The 21,241-nt window shown below is 45.3% G+C and overlaps 1 long non-coding RNA gene across 1 annotated transcript; it reads right to left on the bottom strand.

The window, feature by feature from the left end:
* Window positions 1-16,015: 16,015 nt before the first annotated feature.
* LOC124644633 lies at window positions 16,016-16,878 on the bottom strand. Its single transcript, XR_006986093.1, has 2 exons — window positions 16,753-16,878; window positions 16,016-16,395 (listed from the first exon to the last, which is right to left on the bottom strand). It is a non-coding gene; the product is annotated as an uncharacterized LOC124644633 (long non-coding RNA).
* Between the last annotated feature and the right edge of the window lie 4,363 nt (window positions 16,879-21,241).

Genomic DNA, 21,241 nt, shown 5'->3' on the forward strand with positions numbered 1-21,241 from the left:
ACGGGAATTGGGTTTACTGGGTAACTGGGTTGAGGTCAGATAGGCAGTCGGTCCTTGTGAAACACTGGTATTCAGCTGCATCCGGTTAGACTGAAAGTGACCCCAACATAGTTGGGAAAAGGCTCGGGAGATTATGACGCGGGTGAAAATAAGACTAGTGGATACAGAAAGCATGCTAGTAATATGGATAGCAGTGGTGTACTCGCCTGGAATGTTAGCAGATCACGCGTCCAACTGTGAGGAACCATCAGGCAAGCCGCTACGTATTGCGAGCGATGTCACGGTCTACTACTATTCTACTGCATCTATCTGAAGCTATACATATTCTTACACGACAGTTTTTTACAATTAAATAAAAATATATATTTATAAAACTACACATAGACAATACAAAAATATGGATGAGAAAAACATGAATGGCAAAACGAAAAAAGAAGAGAAAGAAGAAAAGAAAATACAATACAAAACTAAATAAAGTAAATATTTACAACAATTCGATATTATAACACCACAAACACTAGTAATTACAACTCTACAAATATATTACAAAAGAAATAGTGTTGAACAACATATGGGCGTTACAGGCAGCTACTCCACTCAGTCATTAGTGACTACCATTGTAATCATTATGGATTCTACAACAAGAGTTACGTTACGAATACAATAATGTTAGACAGGCAATCCGTCAGTGAGACAATTATTGTAGCAAAAGTTAATATTTAGATCTGTTTGTCATCATCAGTCTTTTTTATGTTCAGCCACTGTTGGCTGCCTATGTTTAGACAGAGATAGCAAACCTTACTAATATTGAAACAACGTCATATTTCTCTTCTCCTATGTGTCTGTGATGCAACTATAATCCGGAATAGATAATATTAGACTGACAAGAGGCTGCGGCTATGAATGACCTCGGCAGCTGCCCCAGGTCTACAGGTTTTATAGAGTTCTAGCACCCTCGTGTACTCTATTCTACGCTGTTTGTGGGCTGATGCAGCATGTGCCAGGCCGTACGGTGACCTTGAGCCTTCTCGAATAGTAGTTTCCCTTAATGTGATATATTGCCATTTCGATAGTTTCACACGTCGTGGTTTTGTCCGCCACGTAGATGCCCACTTTAGGGGCGGAACACTCTGGTAGCATCAGCATGCTCGACGGCGCTGAGCCTCCGCAGTAGGGTTCCTGTGCCAACACGATGTTCACACCCATGGCCTTTGCGATCACCGGCAGCTCTGTAGTCGCCAGGGCTGAGCCTTGCAGGTTTAACTGCGCTACCCTAGCCATGGGCGGTGGAGTAGCTGGTTCCAGCTATGGCGCGGGACTCCGCGTGAATGCGCGCCGGACAGTCCCTGGCTGCAGTTCTGTGCAAGCTGGCTCCTGGGCGCCCAAACTTCTTGCAAGTAGCACAGCTTAACGAGGCACTTTGGCACTCTGACGCCTTGTGGCCGTCTTCTCCGCAGTTTCCGCACACCATGTGTTAGCCCGGCAGTACTTCTCCGGGTGACCGTATTGCTGGCACCGGTTACAGCATGTGACAGATACGTGGTCGGTGACCTCGACCTTTGATTACCAGGATGCTGCGCAAGTCCCGGGAGCACTGGCACACCCATTTCCGGCGGCCTCCGTATCGGTCCCTCTTGAATAGGACCCTTAGGTCCCCCTTAATACGGTTCTCGGTCCAGTCGTCGAGCTCCCGCAGGTTTTGGGATTTGATGTCCTTGACCTGCTCAACCTGCGGATGCGCCGTCCAGGCCGGTGAGGGCAACCAACGGCTCGCGCACGGCAGGCTCGGCCGCTCTAAGGGTAGCCGGCACCGCGCTTTTAAGGGCCGACGAAGTTGTACTAACCAGCAGCCCCGCATTGCCCATCTTTGGTCGAGCTGGTTGTCCGGGGGGGGAAGGGGCAGGCACAGTGCAGCCTTTTCGGCGGCCGCCAGGCGGAGCGTGAGGTGGGTGACCACAGCCAGCAGTCGCTCCGTATGTACCCCTATAGCCGCCATCTCGTCCTTGTTGAGTTTAGACGACTTAGACCTTACTGCTTCCATTATTCCTTTGGACGAGGCGGTTGCGAGTCCTGCAAGCTTTTCCACGGGGGCGTCCACCAGCTCGTCCGAGACTCCTTGGCCGTCCCTGCAGGAACTTCCCGAAGAGGTCGGGGTTTCCTTAGGGCCGACGGGCCGAGAGAGGAGGCCGCCGATGGGGGGCACGCCGTCATCACGCACCACCCTACGCTCGTTTACCCTGCGCCGCACTGCAGCCTGGACGTTTTCCGGCGAAGTCAGCATTGCGGACCGCTTGTCGCCTGGCTGGGGAAAGAGCTCGTCCGACGGCGACGAAATAGGTTGATCCAGTAAATGCTCGCTCATAGGCGTTGCGAAGCCCTGTGGCGGAGTGCGTGCCAGTGATGTCCGGGGGGCAAAGCCGCTCACCATCCGAAGCTCCGATAGAGCTCAATAAGGTCCTGTTCCAGCTGAGCTGGATCCGTCTCGGCCATGACTGTGCTGGCAGCGGGCAGGCGGACACGCCGCGCCCTTCCTGTTTAATAGCGTCGTCAGTCCCACCCAATGTCTTTACTTCTATACACACCCACCCCCTAAGCATAACCTCCTTTTTTTTAAATAATGAATCTTTCTTATCCCCTATGTTCCACGAAACCAAAAGCTAAACAGTTCGTTATTAATTAATACAGTACAATCGCTCTGTCACAATCCTAACTACAAAGTGTCACTGTCACGAAAGCGTCACTGTCGCACTACACTACACTACAGATGGCGCTGTTGCAATGCTGCAAGTGGCGCCACTATCGCGTCGCGGGGTTAGGGGGAGGCTCCGCCCACTACGATCTCGCACTAGCTCACCCACCAAGATGGCCGCGGGCTTAAATACGAGTTGCCCCAAGATAGAACGAGAGGTCTTCCCCCTCCCCCCTCCACCCACGCCTTCTTCGCCTCAGCCTCCCTAAGGAGATCATCCACGACTCCAGGGTGGTCTGATGCACTGGGAAGTGTTATCGGGTCTTGCACGAACATGGAGACGGCCTTCATCAGAGGTATCTACCACCCTTCCGGAAGGCCGCTCCGGCATCGTGCCTTCGGCAGCGCTGTTATTGGGGGTGGCCGTTGTGATATCGATAGAAGAGGCCATCTCGGCCAGGTACGCTTGTACCCGACTCTTGTATGACTCTCCTCTGGTACCCTTTTATGGCCTCGAAGGAGTGCCATAAAGAGGGCAACTCCCCCATAAGCACTCTGTTCATAGCACTGCCTCCAACACTAGCCAGACGCGCCTCCGTCCGGGCTAGGAGCTCCACCTACTCCTCGGCTCACCTCCACTTTACCTGCGGCGGCGCTGCGTCAGCATTGACCGTCATAGGGTGAGCGCGCCGCTTGTGCACACCCAACCCTATTTGCTTGCCAAAAGTCCTGTTACACAAACTACAAGGATACCCGCTTTCCCCCCGTCTCGAGGGAGACGGAGATCGAGCGTTCGGGCTTAAAGATTTAAGGGTCGCTACCTCCGGCTCCTGTGGGAGGCCGGAGGCTCGACCATACATTTCCATATATGAATCAAAAGCAACCATAAAATTTTGGAGGGGGGAGGCTGCTAACCTCCCCACACGCTCCTGAATCCTAGCCTGGAATTGGCCCCAGTTCCCACTACGCTCCCGAAACCTCTTTGGCACGACCGACTGCTCTGCGGGGGGAGCAATCGTGCGATGTCTCGTGCCGTGCAGGTTGAAGGTGACGAGTCGATGGTACGTCTACACCGCGCGTCGTGATGGTCACGTCAATGTTCGACTACTGCGAATGGGGCGCAGTGCAGAATGTCCACGGCTGTCCTTCCACGTTGTGTGTATGAAGGTCGTGCGCCAGCAGAAAGCCCTCCATTAGTTCCCGTCTCCGGGTAACTTCATGACCTCTCCCAATATAGTGGCGCGGCGCAGAATGCCAGAGGGGTGAGTGCGTATTGACGTCAGCCCCCAGCAGCACACGGTGTCCTCTGAGGTCTTCCAGCACTCTCCCGAGATGTTCTAGGTGGGTGTCAATGTTGGCCGAGTACTGGAAGTAGGCGCTGGCTAGGTGGACTGACGCATCCCTCCAGACTAGGTGGCACACGATGCAGTGCGGGTTGGTCAGGTGCTGCAGCACCGCACATGCCACCTCCGTGCGGGCTAGATACATGCCCGCCTTTGGGCAGGGCCCCTCCGGCAGCAGCAGCTGTTGAAGCGCGGCAGGGGAGCCGCACACCGCGACGTATGGCTCCTGGACCAGAATGACGTCCAGGGCTTCTTCTTCGGCTAGTCGCGGCAATTCGGCAGTAGCCACTGCAGACCCCTGTAGGTTTAGCTGCCCCACGCGAAGTCTCTGCACCGGTCGCCTGTTATCCATGGTTGGAGTAATTTGTTGCGGCGATCAGTCTTTGTTCGGCGTGTATCCGGGCAGGACAGTCCCGCGATGCAGTGAGGTGATGCGGGCCCTTCCTCCCGAACCGTTTGCATGTAGCACAGGTCGCGGCGGCCTGGCACTCGGAGTTTCTGTGCCCCTCCTCGCCGCATTTGCCACACACCATCGTTTTAGCCCTACAATACTTCTCGGGATGGCCATACAGTTGGCACCGGCTGCAACATGTGACCGAGACGTGGTCAGTTACTTCGACTACGTCCCAGCCAATATATATTTTCCCCTTTGTTATTAATTTTTGGCGTAGCTCCTGCGACACCTGACACACCCATCTGGTTCGATTACCGTGCCGGTTTTTTTTAAATATAAGCCGCAGTTCCTTCCCGATTCTCTCCCGAGTCCACTCGGGCTCCTCCTGTAGGTTCTGCTCCTTGATGTCGTCCAGGACCTCGTCTAAGGAGGTGTCCTTGTCGACACCCGTCAAAGCAATTAACGGCTGCCGCTCCGATGGCTCCGCCGTACGTAGCGTCGGCGGAACAGCCTTCCTAAGAGTATCCGCAGCGGCGGCGGAGGCAGTCTGGATGATGACTCCAGCATTGCCCACCTTGCGAACCCCCGCGATTTGGAGGCCCAGCCGCCCAGGGTGTACTGCGTCCAGCAATGTGCGCCGAGTGTCGTCAGTCGTCTTAATAACGCCACGTTGATCCTCCGCCGGGTAGATGGCAACCGCTGGCCCAGGAGGGGGAACGATTGGCACCGGAGCGGTTGTCTTACCCAACCTAAGGGCGTTCGCGAAGGAGAGGGGTGTAGGTGCAGCAGGCTCGGCGACGGGACGGCGCTGAGCAGCACGCTCAGCTGCGGCAAGGCGCAGCGTGAGGTGTGTTATGACCGCTGCCAGGCGCTCGGTGTGCGAGCCAATAGCGGCAATTTCATCTTTATTCAGCTTGCTGCTCTTGCTGCGCACTGCTTCCATTATCCCCTGTGTGCTGGCCGTTGCCATTCCGGCCAGTTGCTCCAGGGGGGCGTCCGCGAGCTGGTCGACCACTGCTTGGGGCTGACGTGGGGTAGCAGCTGGGCTGGCCGTCTGCCCGAGCAGAAGGCCCCCAATCGGTGGGACTTCCTTATTCCTTTTCCCCTGAATTCTGCGGCGCACCGCCTCCTGCACCTCTTCTGGCGAGCTTAGGTGCCGCTTCTCGCCCGGCTGTGGCAGCGTTCCAGCTACTGCCGCTGGTCCCTTAGCCGGTGTTGCTTCCTGGGGGGGCACGGAGTTGTCCAGTATATCTTCCGGAGAGGCAGGCACACATGCTGGACTATGGGGGGGTGTGCGCGCCAGCGATTGCCGGGGCATGAATGCCCCAGCTCCCTCCCGTTGCATTTCCAGGAGGGCGTTCAGCTCCTCCTCCTTCTCTCGCAGCGCAGCCTCAACCAGGGCCCGCTGCTGTCGTCGGCATTCCTCGTCCTCGTCCATGCCGTCAGTAATCTCCAATACACGAACAGGTCCGCCCCCGCTCTATTATCAATGTGGCGCCGGCGCTATATGACACTTACCACAAGATAATACGAGAGGCACCGATATTTGGCATCAGCCAATAGCAGAGCCGGAATAAAAATAATCGCGCACAGAGCTCTACGCACGACCGCTCGCCACAACTGTCGGCAGCGAAATAGATAGGGACAGTGGGAATCTCGTTAATCCATTCATGCGCGTCACTAATTAGATGACGAGGCATTTGGCTATTTTAACGCCTATTCACTTGCCAGCGTCCTTAGAGACTACTTTCGTAATCATCATGGATTGTTGTGGCGGGACTCCCACTGTCCCCATACCGCCACCAAGCAATAGACATTGCGCCGGTGAGATCATAAGGCGACGGTCTTGATGTTACATAAATTAACGGGTCAAGACTATGGGAGCTTTTGACCATGTCATGGGCCCGGCGTCGCCCCTACACCACAGGAACCCGAACCCGGTGGGATGGAACCACAGGAACCCGAACCCAGTGGGATGGAACCACAGGAACCCGGACACTCGCTCCCCGTCGTACCGAAGCAAGTGAAGTGGTTTCTAGCGTGAATAAAGAAGAGTTTGCAAATTCCAGCGCTGCCGCATTCCCTCCACTTGTTAATGCAGTCTCCCAGTACAGTCGAATGCCGGCTCTTAGAGAACTCCTTCTACCGGTATACTTCTATTGCACTCGTTATGCACTCGTTCGTTCGTAGCGCTACCTCCAACCGGTCCAGGCTAGGACCTCTATCTCCTCTTAATCACTATTTTATGCCAAATGTTCTGTTACACAAACTACACGGGTAGACCCTGTACCTACCTCCGAACCGAACTCTCCTTCCTCCCCCCCCCCCACGTCGCAAGAAGACGGAGATCCGAGCTATACAGAACTATTATTCTATTCTATTCTGACGCGGAGACCTACTCCGTGCATCGGAGGGCAGCGCGAAGAGCTTTGTTTCGTCGGTTGTCGAGCGGTGCTCCACCTGGTTTTTAGCCTGGGAAATTGCCACTGTTATGCCGGGGGAGGGCTATGGGTACCGGCGCGGATTTGAAGGTAGGGGGCGGGGGGAGTTAAAGGGCATTCACGCGAAAGCGCGAAGAGTCTACACTGAACGCCGAGCAATTTCAACCTTTCATCAGTAACGTTCCCCAGCAACAGACCATGAAGGACACGCGGGATCGGGCGTCCCCTCACGATTTCAATTCGCTGCTGCGGTTAGAGGGGTGCCATTTTGATGTTGTTCAAGGAATTTTCACTCATCCAGACGCCTTCAAATCTACTTTACTATCTTTTCGCAGCGCATGTTGCTGTGGCATTCTGGCATTCTGCCGCCTTGTGGCCATCTTCGCCACAGTCGTTGTGTCGCCATGTGTTTAGCTTATATAGCTGGCACACCCATTTCGCGAGTTTTGGCGTCCTACGAAGCGCTTGCGAGTGAATAGGACGCAGCTTTTCTTCCGTTTAGTTCTCGGTTCTTGGCTGTCAGGTCGTCTTATATATTCGGTTTACGCCCCGTTTATTTATTTTGTTCCTCTTATTTATATGTATGTCTCTTACCGCTTTTATTTTGCGAACCCAAAGGTCGACATCCTTAGTTGTCCCCAACTCGTTCGTGTAATATAATGACACCTCGGTCCGCCCACCACCGACTTTCCTCGACAGCCAGTCACGGAAAAGATTTGGGTAATTCGCCGGGGCTCCGGGGCACACACGTCCCCTTGCCACTAGCGCAGGCAGCGAAGTTAGATCACTCGCCCAAACCATCGCTTGACATGAGTTTTACCATTAAAAGTCAAAGTATTTACTATTTGCTTCAGCCTTGAGGTGTTGTCGTTCAGATAGTGATGCTTCTAGCACTTCCCATCTGGCACCATCGACAACACAGCGCTCTTCGCATGCCTGAACAAGAGTCCTGCAGGACGAGAATAGCGTCCATCGACATTTTGAAGAGCAAAGGCACCGCATCACATTATCGACAACATTGCCAACATTAGTTGAACTTTTGCGTATAAAACTAAATTTTCATCATCAGCATTCACTTTCCTCGTTTTGTGCAGGAACAATCTTAAATCCCTTAACGACGGACTTAACGATTTAAGGGTCACTACTTCGGGCTCCTGTGGTCGCCTAACCTATATCCTAAGCCTAAAATCAAAATTAGAAGAAAACCAAAACCAACACTATAGTACAAATAAACAAAAAATTACGAATTAAATAAAATATACCACTAAAAACTAGCCTAATAATATCTACTAAGAATGATTGGATATTGAATCACGGCCCGTATACTGCGAGCGTCGGTCTCGCATCCACTTCGTAGACGCGGCCACTCGTGGAGACTCCCTTATTTCGAAGCCATCCACCGACGCATGCAGGGTTTCACGCCAATGCATCGCGGACATCTGCTCCGCGTCACTGTCACAAACTTATCCTAAGTGTCACTGTGACGTCGCGAAGGGGAGGGGTGTTGACACTCACTCCGCCCACTCAAATCGTGCTCGCTCTCGGGCGACGCCTGGATAGACATCATGGATAGATTGCCGCGAGCCTAAATAGGAATTCGCACAACGTAGTAAGAAAGGCAGTAAGGGAGAGAGGCGTTGTGTTATGGCGGACGCTTTGGCAAGTGTAAAAGCAGTGAGCGCAGCGAGCGTGAAATATTTGAGTTTTTAAACAGAAAAGTACCAAAACGAGTATATAACGAGTATAACCGCCGTAAAGTGAAACAGTCGCGAAATTTTTGATTTTTGGGACGCAATGATATCTAAAGAAATTAGAAAAATGTCACTGTCAAGTAAAAGGCACGAACACAAAAATACTCGAACAAGTTTGAAGTCATAGGTATGGTTTCGTGAGAGTCAAAATAGTTAAATTTTTTATTTTATAATATAACTAAAATAGTAGGCCAGTACCTTGTAAAAGTTATTGTATTAAAGTTATTTATATACAACTTTTTATAGTCATCATTCAGAAATTTGATTGAAAATAACTAATTATGTCTTAAAGGTCATTGGGCATATCTGACCCGATTTGTAAAAAGTGGCGGACATGAATCAAAGTAGTTTTAAATCGTGGAGAATGGTATGACGTTTCTTTGAATATAATATTTTATTAAAATTCCATGGAGACGAATGTTTGAAGTTCCAGGATCGTTTGAAAAATATAAAAGACAAGCAGTTTCAGAGGATTGTACAGGTTGCAATGCTAGTTTTTATTGTTAAAGAATTTTCATAAAGAAGGAAGATGCCAATTCGGATGACCAGGATCTGATGAGGATCTGGAAACCCTGAGAAATCGAGGGCAACTCTTGAATATTGTAGGCACGCATCGAGTCATAACCAGACATGTGAGTGTATTTTTGAGGGTACTAGTAAACAGTGAAGGTTTGGAGCTGATTTGATTTTGGAGACTACAGAGAGTCGAGGGAACTCCTGAACGGTATGTTGCAACTACCACGTGTTTGGGCTTATTTTATTCGTATTGGCGAAGACTTTCCACATAGATAGGTTTGACTGCCATTGTGGGATCGATAGCAAAGATCAGATATAGTTATGGGAACTCCTTTACAATTTATAACGTAACCTTGTGTGCTTATTTTATTTTAGGTGACGAGAATTCACAACTAACTTGGGTTAAAGCAGCCATTGCAGGAATGGGATCTTTTATTTTTGAGGGATTAATCACCTAACAAGCCCCAGTTTCAGGTTTTTTTCGAAACTGCCTGACGACTTGTAACTGTCGAAGTAACAACGACTGCTAGAGAGTAGGATTCGGGGCTGCTGGCTTTACGTTTCTAGAGCCTTGACAAAAGTATTCTGTCCCTTTCTTTGTTTTATAAAGTCGGCTTTATTTTATTTTGTAGCATTTTACAAACAAATCCAACTTCAAACATATAAAAAAGCAACAAGAAAACAAAAGCAAGAAAGAAACTAAAAAGATGTTAGGTGCATCGGTCTAGAAGTCGGTGTCTAGAGGATGCATCTATATTTATTTAACCACCGAGATCTAGACCGATGCATATAAACAGTTTTCTTGTTGTTTTTAGAAGTGGTTTTTTTTTTTTAAGTTTTTATTTTTAACTTTTGTGAAAAGTTCTCGTCAATACGAATAATATAAGCCTAAACACGACGTAACTAAAACATACCGTTAAGGAGTTCTCTCGACTTTCTCACGTCTCCATCATCAGGTAAGCTATAAACCTTCACTGTTTGATAGTATCAAGTTTAAATCCTATGCATGCCTACAATTTCTGATAGTTGCCCTCGATTTCTCAGGATTTTCATCATCAGATCCTGACCTGATGACAATGGAAATAAACGGCGAGTATACTCTTTCACTACAAAGAAATGATTTCTCAAATCCGTCAAACGTGGTCGTTTAAATTCCCCATTGAAATGAGGAAAATATTTGATGTTTACACCTGATTTTCTCTAGATTCCCATGGTTCACATTGATGCGACTAATGCCATAGTAAATCAGAGCCTTTATCATTATACTGTGCTATATTTCGTTCGTATCCGCCGTGGGTATGGTTTCCATACTAAGGTGCCCAATGCCCAAACCTTTGAATTATAAAATTTTTCACAGTTTAGAGGCCATTATATTTAAGAAGTGTTTGATATGAATCTGAGGGCACGGCAGTGCCCCAGCCAAGACTCGAGCAAAGCGGGCACGGCCAAGTCAATATTATTGTACAGTGAACGAAAATATTGATATAGTCACAAAATATTGATTTATTATTACAAATAAAGTAGAACAGGACTTGGCTTCTATGCGATCTCAAAACTTTTTACGGTGGAGGAATTGCGTAGAGGATTGGCTTTTTTTTACATTAATGTTTTTGGTGGGATTTCACTTTTAATTCAAAACTTTAATATCTCTACGCGTTCATGTGAAAAATGGTAAGTAGTAAGTTTATAATTATTAAAAAAATATTTTATGTCATGTAAGCAAAAATAATATTATTTTAATATTTTATGTAACTTCAAATTTATCATTTTCGTAATTTTTCCTTTATCTGTACTATATAAAGTTGCTTCGTGCCGAATTTCAAGATTCTGAGTTCACGGGAAGTATCTTGTAGGTTTTGATTCCCTAGCGTGTGACGGAAATTCGTCTAAGGTGTCGGTAAAACTGCTGTATCTTTTGATCGCGTTAACTTAGAAGTTGGATTTTTTCATTGCTTAAAGGGACAATAGACCCGAGTATTTCATGTGAATTATTTATTTTACGTATCGTAAACGTATCAAGCTGTTTATTTTTATTAAACAGCTTGATACGTTCACGCGTTCTTAAGATAAAGGGTCTTGACAGACAGACAGACGGACAACAAAGTGATCCTATAAGGGTTCCGTTTTTTCCTTTCGAGGTACGGAACCCTAAAAACCAGTGGGAAAGTGTAAAAGCATCGAACGCAGCGCGAAATTTTTTGAATTTTCGGACACAAAAGTCGTCCACCTAATAAACAGCTTAGAAATCTTCGGCGTAGAGCGTCAGTTGTTTTTAACCCCCGACGCAAAAACGACGGGGTGTTATAAGTTTGACGTGTCTGTGTGCGTGTGTGTGTGTATGTGGCATCGTAGCTCCCAAACGGATGATCCGATTGTAATGCGGCTTTTTTTGTTTAAAAGGAATGTCATTCGGGAGTGTTCTTAGCTATGTTTGGTGGAAATCGGTTCAGGTCTTCAAGGTCATCAGCTCGTTTGTTAGGTGTGATAGAAATGTTACACGCTCAGTTTACTTGCAAGCATATGTGGGATCTAAAATTTGAAATACTAATGTCTTCTGGAACCACTGAGCTGGTCTGCTGTTAGGACACGAAGATAGGAGACGTAACCCTGAACTGCCTTTTAGTAAACCCATCGAGTTTGGGCTCGTTTAATTTGTCTTGACTAGTTCTCTTCATGTTTCTAATTGACAAGAACCTAATGCTGGAAATGGGATATGGCGGATGAAACCCTAGAATGGTATATAACCCTGGATCACCAAAGGTTAATCTTTATTGTTTCTCAATCTGTGCAATTCTCCCAGAGCCAGTTTGTCATGAGGATTGTTAAACAGCTTCCTTTGGCTGAGATCGCATATAGCGAACCCATCATAAAAAGAAGGAAAAATTAAGGAGCTCCTTTAAAAAACCATGAAATAAAATTAAATTATAAATTTTAAAAAACCCCCGACCCAAAAAAATACGCAATTATTATGACAAAATTTTATAAACGATAAACCCTATAAAAAGCAAAAAATAACTTTAAACACTACGTAAGTACCAACTAAAGCATGTCAGACTAAACAAAATTTTGACGTGTCGGGGGACCGCTTTTTACCTTCAAAAATACTTACACAAATCAAATGAAAACTACCTAATTACAACATTCGTATAAAAAACACGTATCTAAACAAAATTATATAAAAAGTTATAAGAAGGAATGTAGTAGTATATAATTACTTCTAACGTTAGGCTAATAAATTAGAGCGGTCCCCCGACACGTCAAAATTTTGTTTAGTCTGACATGCTTTAGTTGGTACTTACGTAGTGTTTAAAGTTATTTTTAGCTTTTTATAGGGTTTATCGTTTATAAAATTTTGTCATAATAATTGCGTATTTTTTTGGGTCGGGGGTTTTTTTTAATTTATAATTGTTACTTAGGTGCTTTAACTTTTTGTTAGATTGCGGACTCAGAGAGCGCAGAATAATTCAGAAATGTTGAGAAAACCGTAAGCGAAGCGAGCGGTTTTTTTTAATAACTTTGATGAATTAAATTAAGTAATCAGGTAAAACAAAAATAAACAAGAAAAAGAGGGGTGACAGACGGACTGGCACCCTTCTCAGTGCCGCCTTGACGTCTTGCGCATGCACTGTTTAAAATTTGAATAGCTTGCAGTGACTGGTAGTTAACCTGGGCTTTGCAGATTTGAATGGCACCCTCAGTGACTTGTCTCTTCTGCCCGTGCCATCCTGGTCGTGCAGATATGTGCCGACCGAGATGGCACCCCCCGAGAAGGCGCTTGACGGTGGGGGTGCGGTAGCCAATGTGTTCGTAGATGAGTCTCAGTAATTTCCTTATCGCAGGTACTTCCCTGCTTCGCTCGCCGGGTAAGCCGCGTCGCACCACTTCGTGCACGTCCTCTGGCGAACTCGGGAAAGAGCCGCTTTTCTCGCGGCTGTGGCATTGACACCGGCGGGCGCTAGTGTTGATAATGGATCAACAGTTGCTTCAGGAGGATTCATTCTGTTACTTACATCTCGTGGGCGCGACGTCGCGTTACACAACGATTCGGGTGGTCATGAAATTCTTTTAAAGCAGAATGCGTGCCCGACACGTGCAACAGATCGTGTGTTGTTGATTGAACCTTGCGCAGCACCTAGGACGGTGTATATGATCCATTGCGGCATTCAATACAGCCGAGTGTTCAGTAACCGCTGGATGGTATGTGCCGATGTCGTGCAGGGGTACAAAAAACCCTTAAAACATTTTTTTTATTCATCTGATTTTTCAATCCCCGTCTTGTGCAGAAAAAGTCTTAAATCCGCCTCCCCGCTCTCCCGTTATCCCCCCCTTTTCCCCGTACCCCCCAGCCTTCCCCCGTTAACCCCCCTTTTCCCCGTACCCCCAGCCTTTCCCCCTTAAACTCCTCCCCTTTTCCCCGTACCCCCCAGCCTTTCCCCCTGAACACCCCTCCCCTTTCCCCCTTAATCCCCTCCCCCATATCCGGACTTAACGATTTAAGGGTCACTATTTCGGGCTCCTGTGGTCGCCTAACCTATATCCTTAGCCTAAAATCAAAAATAGAAGAAAACCAAAACCAATGCTATAGTACAAATAAACAAAAAAATACGAATTAAATAAAACATACCACTAAAAACTAACCTAACAATATCTACTAAGAATGAGTAAAAAGACCTTATAATGTACTAACACAAAAGACTGCGCATCCGGGCTTACAGATTTAAGGGTTGCTACCTCCTGCTCCTGTGTGAGGCAGAGGCAGACATTTAAATCTCGTTGGGGGAAGGGTGCTTACCCCCCTCCCCTTTCCCCCTAAAATTGACAGGTATCGTATGGCCTCAGCGTATGAGCTGCTAGACTATCTGTCAGTCACATCTATCGGTCGGACAGATCTATCTGTAGATTTTTTTATTAGAAACAGAATTTTAAAATAAGCGCGATACAAGTAATAACAAGAGCTTATCTCTAGTAAGTAAAACAACAGATAGATGTCATATTGGGAATGACTATGTTAACCAACCTCGCAGGAGCACTCAGTTGATGCAGCTTCTGCCTGAGAAGCGGAAGTTGGACGTTGTCATAAGCTGATGCAACATCAAGAAAAAAACCAACAATGCTTTCATTTTTAGAGGGGTTATTCCCGCTCGGTATCACCCTTGTGAACGAACGAAACTTTTTTTTCCCGATCGTCAACAGTGTTGATGAAAGGGTGTTACCGAGCGGGAATAACCCTTTTAGAGAAAGCGATTCGAACATCCAAAACGAAAATACTAAGGCTGTCCAGAGTACCCATTCCTCTTCGGAAGCCAAACTGTGAAGAAGTTGCCTTTACTTTCTAACATCCTTTCAAGCCAGTTCTTGATAAGGTTCTCCATGATTTTAGATAAAACAGAGGACAGTGCTATGGGTCTGTATGAGGAGGAACCTTAACTCCGCCCCTAAGACGACCCACTGACCCCTTTTTCAGCTCTACAATGACTGTAGTCACTGCATAATTATTGTTCTAAAAAAATTAAAAAAATACCAATCAGTGTAATTTCCTACCTTGACGTTGGCAAAATCTTAGATACCAAAGAAGGAGCCATAAACAAAAAGAAGAAGTATTATGTTAAGAGTTTCTGTGCACTATCACTTGTGTGTTAATATAACATGAATTTTCTTTCTTTTTTTTTAATCTATTAAATAACAAATCAAATATCTATTATCCAAACTTGGCTGCATGAGAACTTTTCAAACATAAAAAATATTTAAAAAGTCAGCCCCCAAAATACCCACCCTTCATCACTTCCTTTTTTTTGCTGGGAAGAAGTGGCGCAACAAACTCCCCAGCAACACGTCTGTCTAAAGGCTAGAAGAACCTTTCAACATTTTATATATAAAACTTTGTATGTGTAACCTCAAGAGCACTTAATAGTAGCAGAAATACACGGACTATGTGTGCAATTTATATAACACACAAGTATGCCTCATCCACTTTAGTAAGATAAATAAAAAGCGTGTAGAAAAAAAATAGGCCTAAATATATGCCCATCACCTGGTGACTCCCGGCATACCCAGGACTGACAGAACAGTGGATCAACACAAAGTAGGCTTATGATGATGTCAAACAATATGTAATGCACAATTGCACCTCGTCCAGTTCATGTGAGAACCTCTTAGCACCAATATTAGTATATACAGTAATCTTTAATTATCAGACAATGTACAGTCCAATGACGGGATGCCAGTAAACACACCTTCATCAAGCCCGACTAGCCACTTTAGCTCATTATATGAACCGAGGCTCCAAACGCCACGCCAGGAAATAGTGCATGGAATACTGATTTAATCATGTGAAGTAATGCCTTCCACTAATGAATTAGATTTGCTTATAATACAGATGAAAGTTAAGAACTTAAAATTACCTTAAATTAAATATGCTTAAATACTATAATATACAACCTTCTTTCTAATTATTCAATTGAATACAATAATTCACTTCCAATAGTTAAGCTAAGTACTTCACTAAGCATGAAATTATCAACCATTCAGAATCATGTATTGAAACTTGGCTAATTATAGTTCGGCCATTCAGAGAATGCGTTCCTGACACGTCGCGATTGAACTGACGACGTAACTTTGCAATGGCGTTGCAGTTACGATAAAAATATTTTTGCTGGTTGTTTACCGTTTTAACAATTGAGGAGCATTAAAACAACATTATTATATCAATAATCAATGAATGTTATTACGTCGTCAGTTCAATCGCGACGTGTCAGGAACGCATTCTCTGAATGGCCGAACTATAGATTAGCACTATACGCATACTTGGATAATTTTAATGGACTTCAACGGACTATCTTGATGTTACATACTATTTCTCAAATTAGAATAATAGTACACGGTAATAGTACACATACTTTATCTGGTGTCTCTCTACTGCTACCCCCTGCTAACACTTCATAGGGGTTGCTAGAATCACATGCATAGCCATGTTGAACAACAAATGTGACAACGGACGTCACCGTCCAAACCATACTTGTCCTCACAATCTATCTCACGTAATTCCGTCACGAACATAATAGTTGTGGTGTCGCAGTCAGCATTCTACACTACAGGATGTCAGCATACTGAAGTAACATGAAGGGAGTACCGTCACTCGTGCTCCGTGCGACACAGCTCGGCGCGGCACTCGCACGAGCGCCACTCGCACCCGTGTGCCCGCCAGCTCTCTGCGCCGGCAGCGAGCACGCGGCAGAACACCCCTCACGCGCCCCCAACAACCCTGTAAGCGTACACACGTGCGCAGTTAGCGGTGCACTAGTCAAGCGTGCCGCCTGCAAGCTCCCCGCAGCAGCAGCAGCGGCGAGAGCGCGGTCACGGCGAGCCGCAATGCACATGCCTCACTCACTGGCTTATGTTATCTCACTGGCAGAAAACGCGAGATAATGTCGTAATCAACGTTCAATATGAGTACACACAGTTCCAGGATGCAATGAGAACTATTTGGTTGGGCAAGTCATCCATATTCAGCCAAATAAATTAATGGTATTGTCTAACGAAGCCCACGTGGACGCCGGCCGGGTGTCAAGCGAATAGAACAGCAGCAACGATACTTGGATATTTATTGAAATGAACTTACCCATATTTAGAGTTTGCTTCAAATGATATTGGTTAACGAACATTAGATCTAAATATAGTATAATTATATTACACAATATAAAGCGAAAAAAGGTAGAAGTAACGGATTTGTGTAATAAACTGTAGAATCAAATGTCAAATGAATGACAATGTCAATCCATTGATACATGGTAGTTTCTTCTATACTCTATGATCCATTGCCGGAAACTCGGAAAGAGTGTGACCATTTCATAATTTAAACTCGGCTTTACTAACTCGGAAAATTTCACCTCGAACCATTGACATATATTCTAGCGATAGACAAGAACATCCATCCAAAAAATTTACCCGCTTATGTCGTCTGTTGACAATATGTTCGCTCGTATTTTGCCTACATTTTTCATTACTCAAAAAGTTTATATCTAAGTGAATTCAAAATCATGTAATATATCAAAAAGTTTATTTATATCTAAGTGAATGCAAAATCATGTAATGTATTAAAACCAGGAACTTATTTTTAGGGTTTTTTAATATTAATTACGATGTTTTTTTTCTTAAGAGGGCTTTCACAAATTTTCGCGAATTTAAACGCACTGATATATGTTGTAGTGTTTTTACAGTAGCGAAATACATACGACGTCATATTATTTTTTCTTGAAAGTAAGAACATACCATGACATAGTGAAGTCTGTTATCATTGATATTTTACTTACTGCCAGATTTATGGCACATCTGTTTCTGCACGATTTTCTTAATTCATAATTTAAGATGGCGGGCGGGAACAAATTAATGACCTCTATATTTACCACTGTGTGTAAATATAGAGGTCAGTGGTACTAATTGTTTCACGCGGCTCGTTTTTTGGGTAAAAGTGCGCAGTCCTGTTTACTATATTATGTCTATGATTACATCTATGTTGGATGTTGGTCACACTGTTTCCGAATTTCCGGCAATGAATGGATTGACTGACTTGACAGTTGATTCTACAAATCACTACAAATCTTCGCTATTTTCGTTTTATATTGTGTAATTGTAATTATGCTACATTTAGATCTAATGTTCGCTAATATCATATGAAGCATACTCTAAACATGGGTAAGTACTGCATTTCAATAAATATCCAAGTATCGTTGCTACGGTTGACACCCGGCCAGCGTCCATGCGGGCATTGTTTGTAGCACACAAGCATTACTTATTACTTTATGCTGTATTTGGATGCTTTATACAACCGGGCGCGCATTTCATTGCATCCTGGGACCGTGTGTACTCATATTGAACGTTGATTGCGACGTTATTTAGCTTTTTCTGCCTGTGAGATAACATAAGCTAGTGAGTGAGGCATGTGCATTGCGGCGCGCCGTGACCGCGCTCTCGCCGCTGCTGCTGCTGCGGGGAGCTTGCACGCGGCACGCTTGACTAGTGCACCGCTAACTGCGCACGTGTGTACGCTTACAGGGTTGTTGGGGGCGCGTGAGGGGTGTTCTGCCGCGTGCTCGCTGCCGGCGCAGAGAGCTGGCGGGCACACGGGTGCGAGTGGCGCTCGTGCGAGTGCCGCGTCGAGCTGTGTCGCACGGAGCACGAGTGACGGTACTCCCTTCATGTTACTTCAGTATGCTGACATCCTGTAGTGTAGAATGCTGACTGCGACACCACAACTATTATGTTCGTGACTGAATTACGTGAGATAGATTGTGAGGACAAGTATGGTTTGGATGGTGACGTCCGTTGTCACATTTGTTGTTCAACATGGCTATGCATGTGATTCTAGCAACCCCTATGAAGTGTTAGCAGGGGGGTAGCAGTAGAGAGACACCAGATAAAGTATGTGTACTATTACCGTGTACTATTATTCTAATTTGAGAAATACTATGTAATGTCTGGATAGTCTGTTGAAGTTCTAGACACACGGCAGTGTGTCCGCCAAGTTCGAGCAAAAAAAAGCGACACACCGGCCGTGGGTTATATTACACGAACCATTTCGGGCCAAATTCGACCCCCCTATAACTCAAAATCTATTTTATTTACGCATATCAAATTTCTAGTATCTGTTGAGACCCTCTCACTTATCTAAAATACAAAATTTCATTATCATACCTATTGTAGGTCTTGAGATATTGACGTCAGAAAATCGCTATTTTTACTATACACTCACTGACTGACTCACTCATCAAAAACCTAGACCACTTCCAATGGTCGTATTGACTTGAAATTTGGCATGGAGGTAGGTCTTTATGTCAAGGTAAAGGGAAAAATCTGAAAATGGCCAAGTGTGAGTCAGTTTCAAAATAATGAAGGTGTACATTTATACCCGGTGTAAATTTATACCCCTAAGGAACTAAAACGAACTAAATTTATCTATATTTATATAATATATCTTCGAATAGTCGTACCGATCTGAAATTCGTTACAAAGGTTTGTATTTAGTCAAAGTAAAGTAAAAATGTGAAAACAGCCAAGTGTGAGTCACTTTCGAAAATAACGAATGTGTAACTTTGATCCACGAACATAATATATGATAACATGTCATGTTAGTCAGTTGGTAAATCTAGTCCATTTAGTTAATCTAGTTCATTTCTTTGTAAGAAGCATAGTGCTAATCAAAAATCTGAAAGATAGTATAAATGACTCATTTCCTTAACTAACTTAATCATAAGAAAAAAATAAAATAAACAACCTTACAAAAATAAATGAAATCCCACCCAAAACAAAAATGTGAAAGGCTGCCAAGTTCGATAATATGGGAATGCTTCGCCTATTAATAAAAGAAGTGAGATCTGAATAAGTACCAAGTTCCATACACATACCTCAGTTAAAAATAGTTACTTTTTAATAATGTTACTTGGCAAGTTTTAATAGGAAATTAAATACTTGATTCATTGCGTTTAGTAGGTTTATAACAAGTTATGTGAAAACTTGCCAAGAACCATCACTATAAAGTAACTATTTTTAACTGAGGTATGTGTATGGAACTTGGTACTTATTCAGATCTCACTTCTTTTATTAATAGGCGAAGCATTCCCATATTATCGAACTTGGCAGCCTTTCACATTTTTGTTTTGGGTGGGATCTAATATTATCCAAGTATGTGTAGGTATAGTGCTAATCTAATTAGCCAAGTTTCAATATGTGATTCTGAATTTCATGCTTAGTGAAGTACTTAGCTTAACTATTGAAAGTGAATTATTGTATTCAAATGAATAATTAGAAAGAAGGTTGTATATTTTATTTAAGGTAATTTTAACTTATTAGCTTTCATCTGTATTATAAGCTAATCTAATTCAATAGTGGAAGGCATTACTTGATATGATTAAATCAGTATTCCCTGCACTCTTTCTGTTTAGAGCCTAGGTTCATAAAATATGAGCTAAAGAGTCTGGTCGGGCTTGATGAAGGTGTATTCTCCGGCATCCCGCCACTAGTGCTGAGAGGTTCTCACGTGAACTGGACGAGGTGTAATTGAGCGTTATGTATTGTTTGACATCATCATAAGCCTACTTTGTGTTGATCCACTGTTCTGTCAGTCATGGGTATGGCGAGAGTCACCGGGTGATGAGCAAATGTTTAGGGCCATTTTTCTCTTACTAAAGTGGATGAGACATGCTTGTGTTTGTAAATTACACACATAGTCCGTGTATTTCTGCTAGTGTTAAGTGCTCTTGAGGTTACACATACAAAGTTTTATATATAAAACATTGTTGAAAGGTTCTTCTAACCTTCAGACAGACTGTGTTGCTGGGGAGTTTGTTGCACCACTTCTTCCCAGCAAAAACAGGAAGTGATGAAGGGTGGGCATTTTGCGTTGACTTTTTAAATATTTTTTATGTTCCAATCCAGTCCAGCTTAAGTAATATATATTTGATTTGTTATTTGATTCAATAGAAGTATACTGGAAGAAGCAACCCAATTTATCAGGATATATAAATGGCCCTGCACGAGCAGAATATGAAGGACCAGGAGAAATGGCCCCTGGACAGAGTGCTCAGAGAGGCGAAGGGGCTCTTTAAGAAGACCAGGTCGCAGGGTGCGGCCATCGCGGCCGTGTTTTCGTGTACGACGGAGCTGCGGGAGGAGCTGCTGCAGCGCGGCACAGTCTACATTGGCTGGCAGGCGGTAGAGGTCACGGACTACGTAGACGTCACCTGTTGCAACAGATGCCAGCAGTTCGGGCATCCCGAAAAGTACTGCCGAGCTGCGGAAGTGACGTGCTCACGCTGCGGCGTCACGGGCCATAAGAGCGACGCCTGCCAGTCAACTACGGCTTGCTGCGCCACCTGCAAGAGGTTTGGCAGGAAGGAAGCAGCCTCACACTGCACAGCGGCGCGCGACTGCCCGGCCCGACTATACGCGGAAAAAAGGAGCGTGGCCATGACCAACTATGGCTTCTAAGTTTATCCGATTTGGCCAGATAAACCTGGCGGGGTCCGCACTGGCCACCATGGAAACCCCGGCACTGCTCAGCGAGCACGGGCTGGATGTCCTGCTAGTCCAGGAGCAATATGCGCTAGCAGGGC

The sequence above is a fragment of the Helicoverpa zea genome, chromosome 30 (assembly GCF_022581195.2).
Source record: "Helicoverpa zea isolate HzStark_Cry1AcR chromosome 30, ilHelZeax1.1, whole genome shotgun sequence".
NCBI classification, from domain to species: Eukaryota; Metazoa; Arthropoda; class Insecta; order Lepidoptera; family Noctuidae; genus Helicoverpa; species Helicoverpa zea.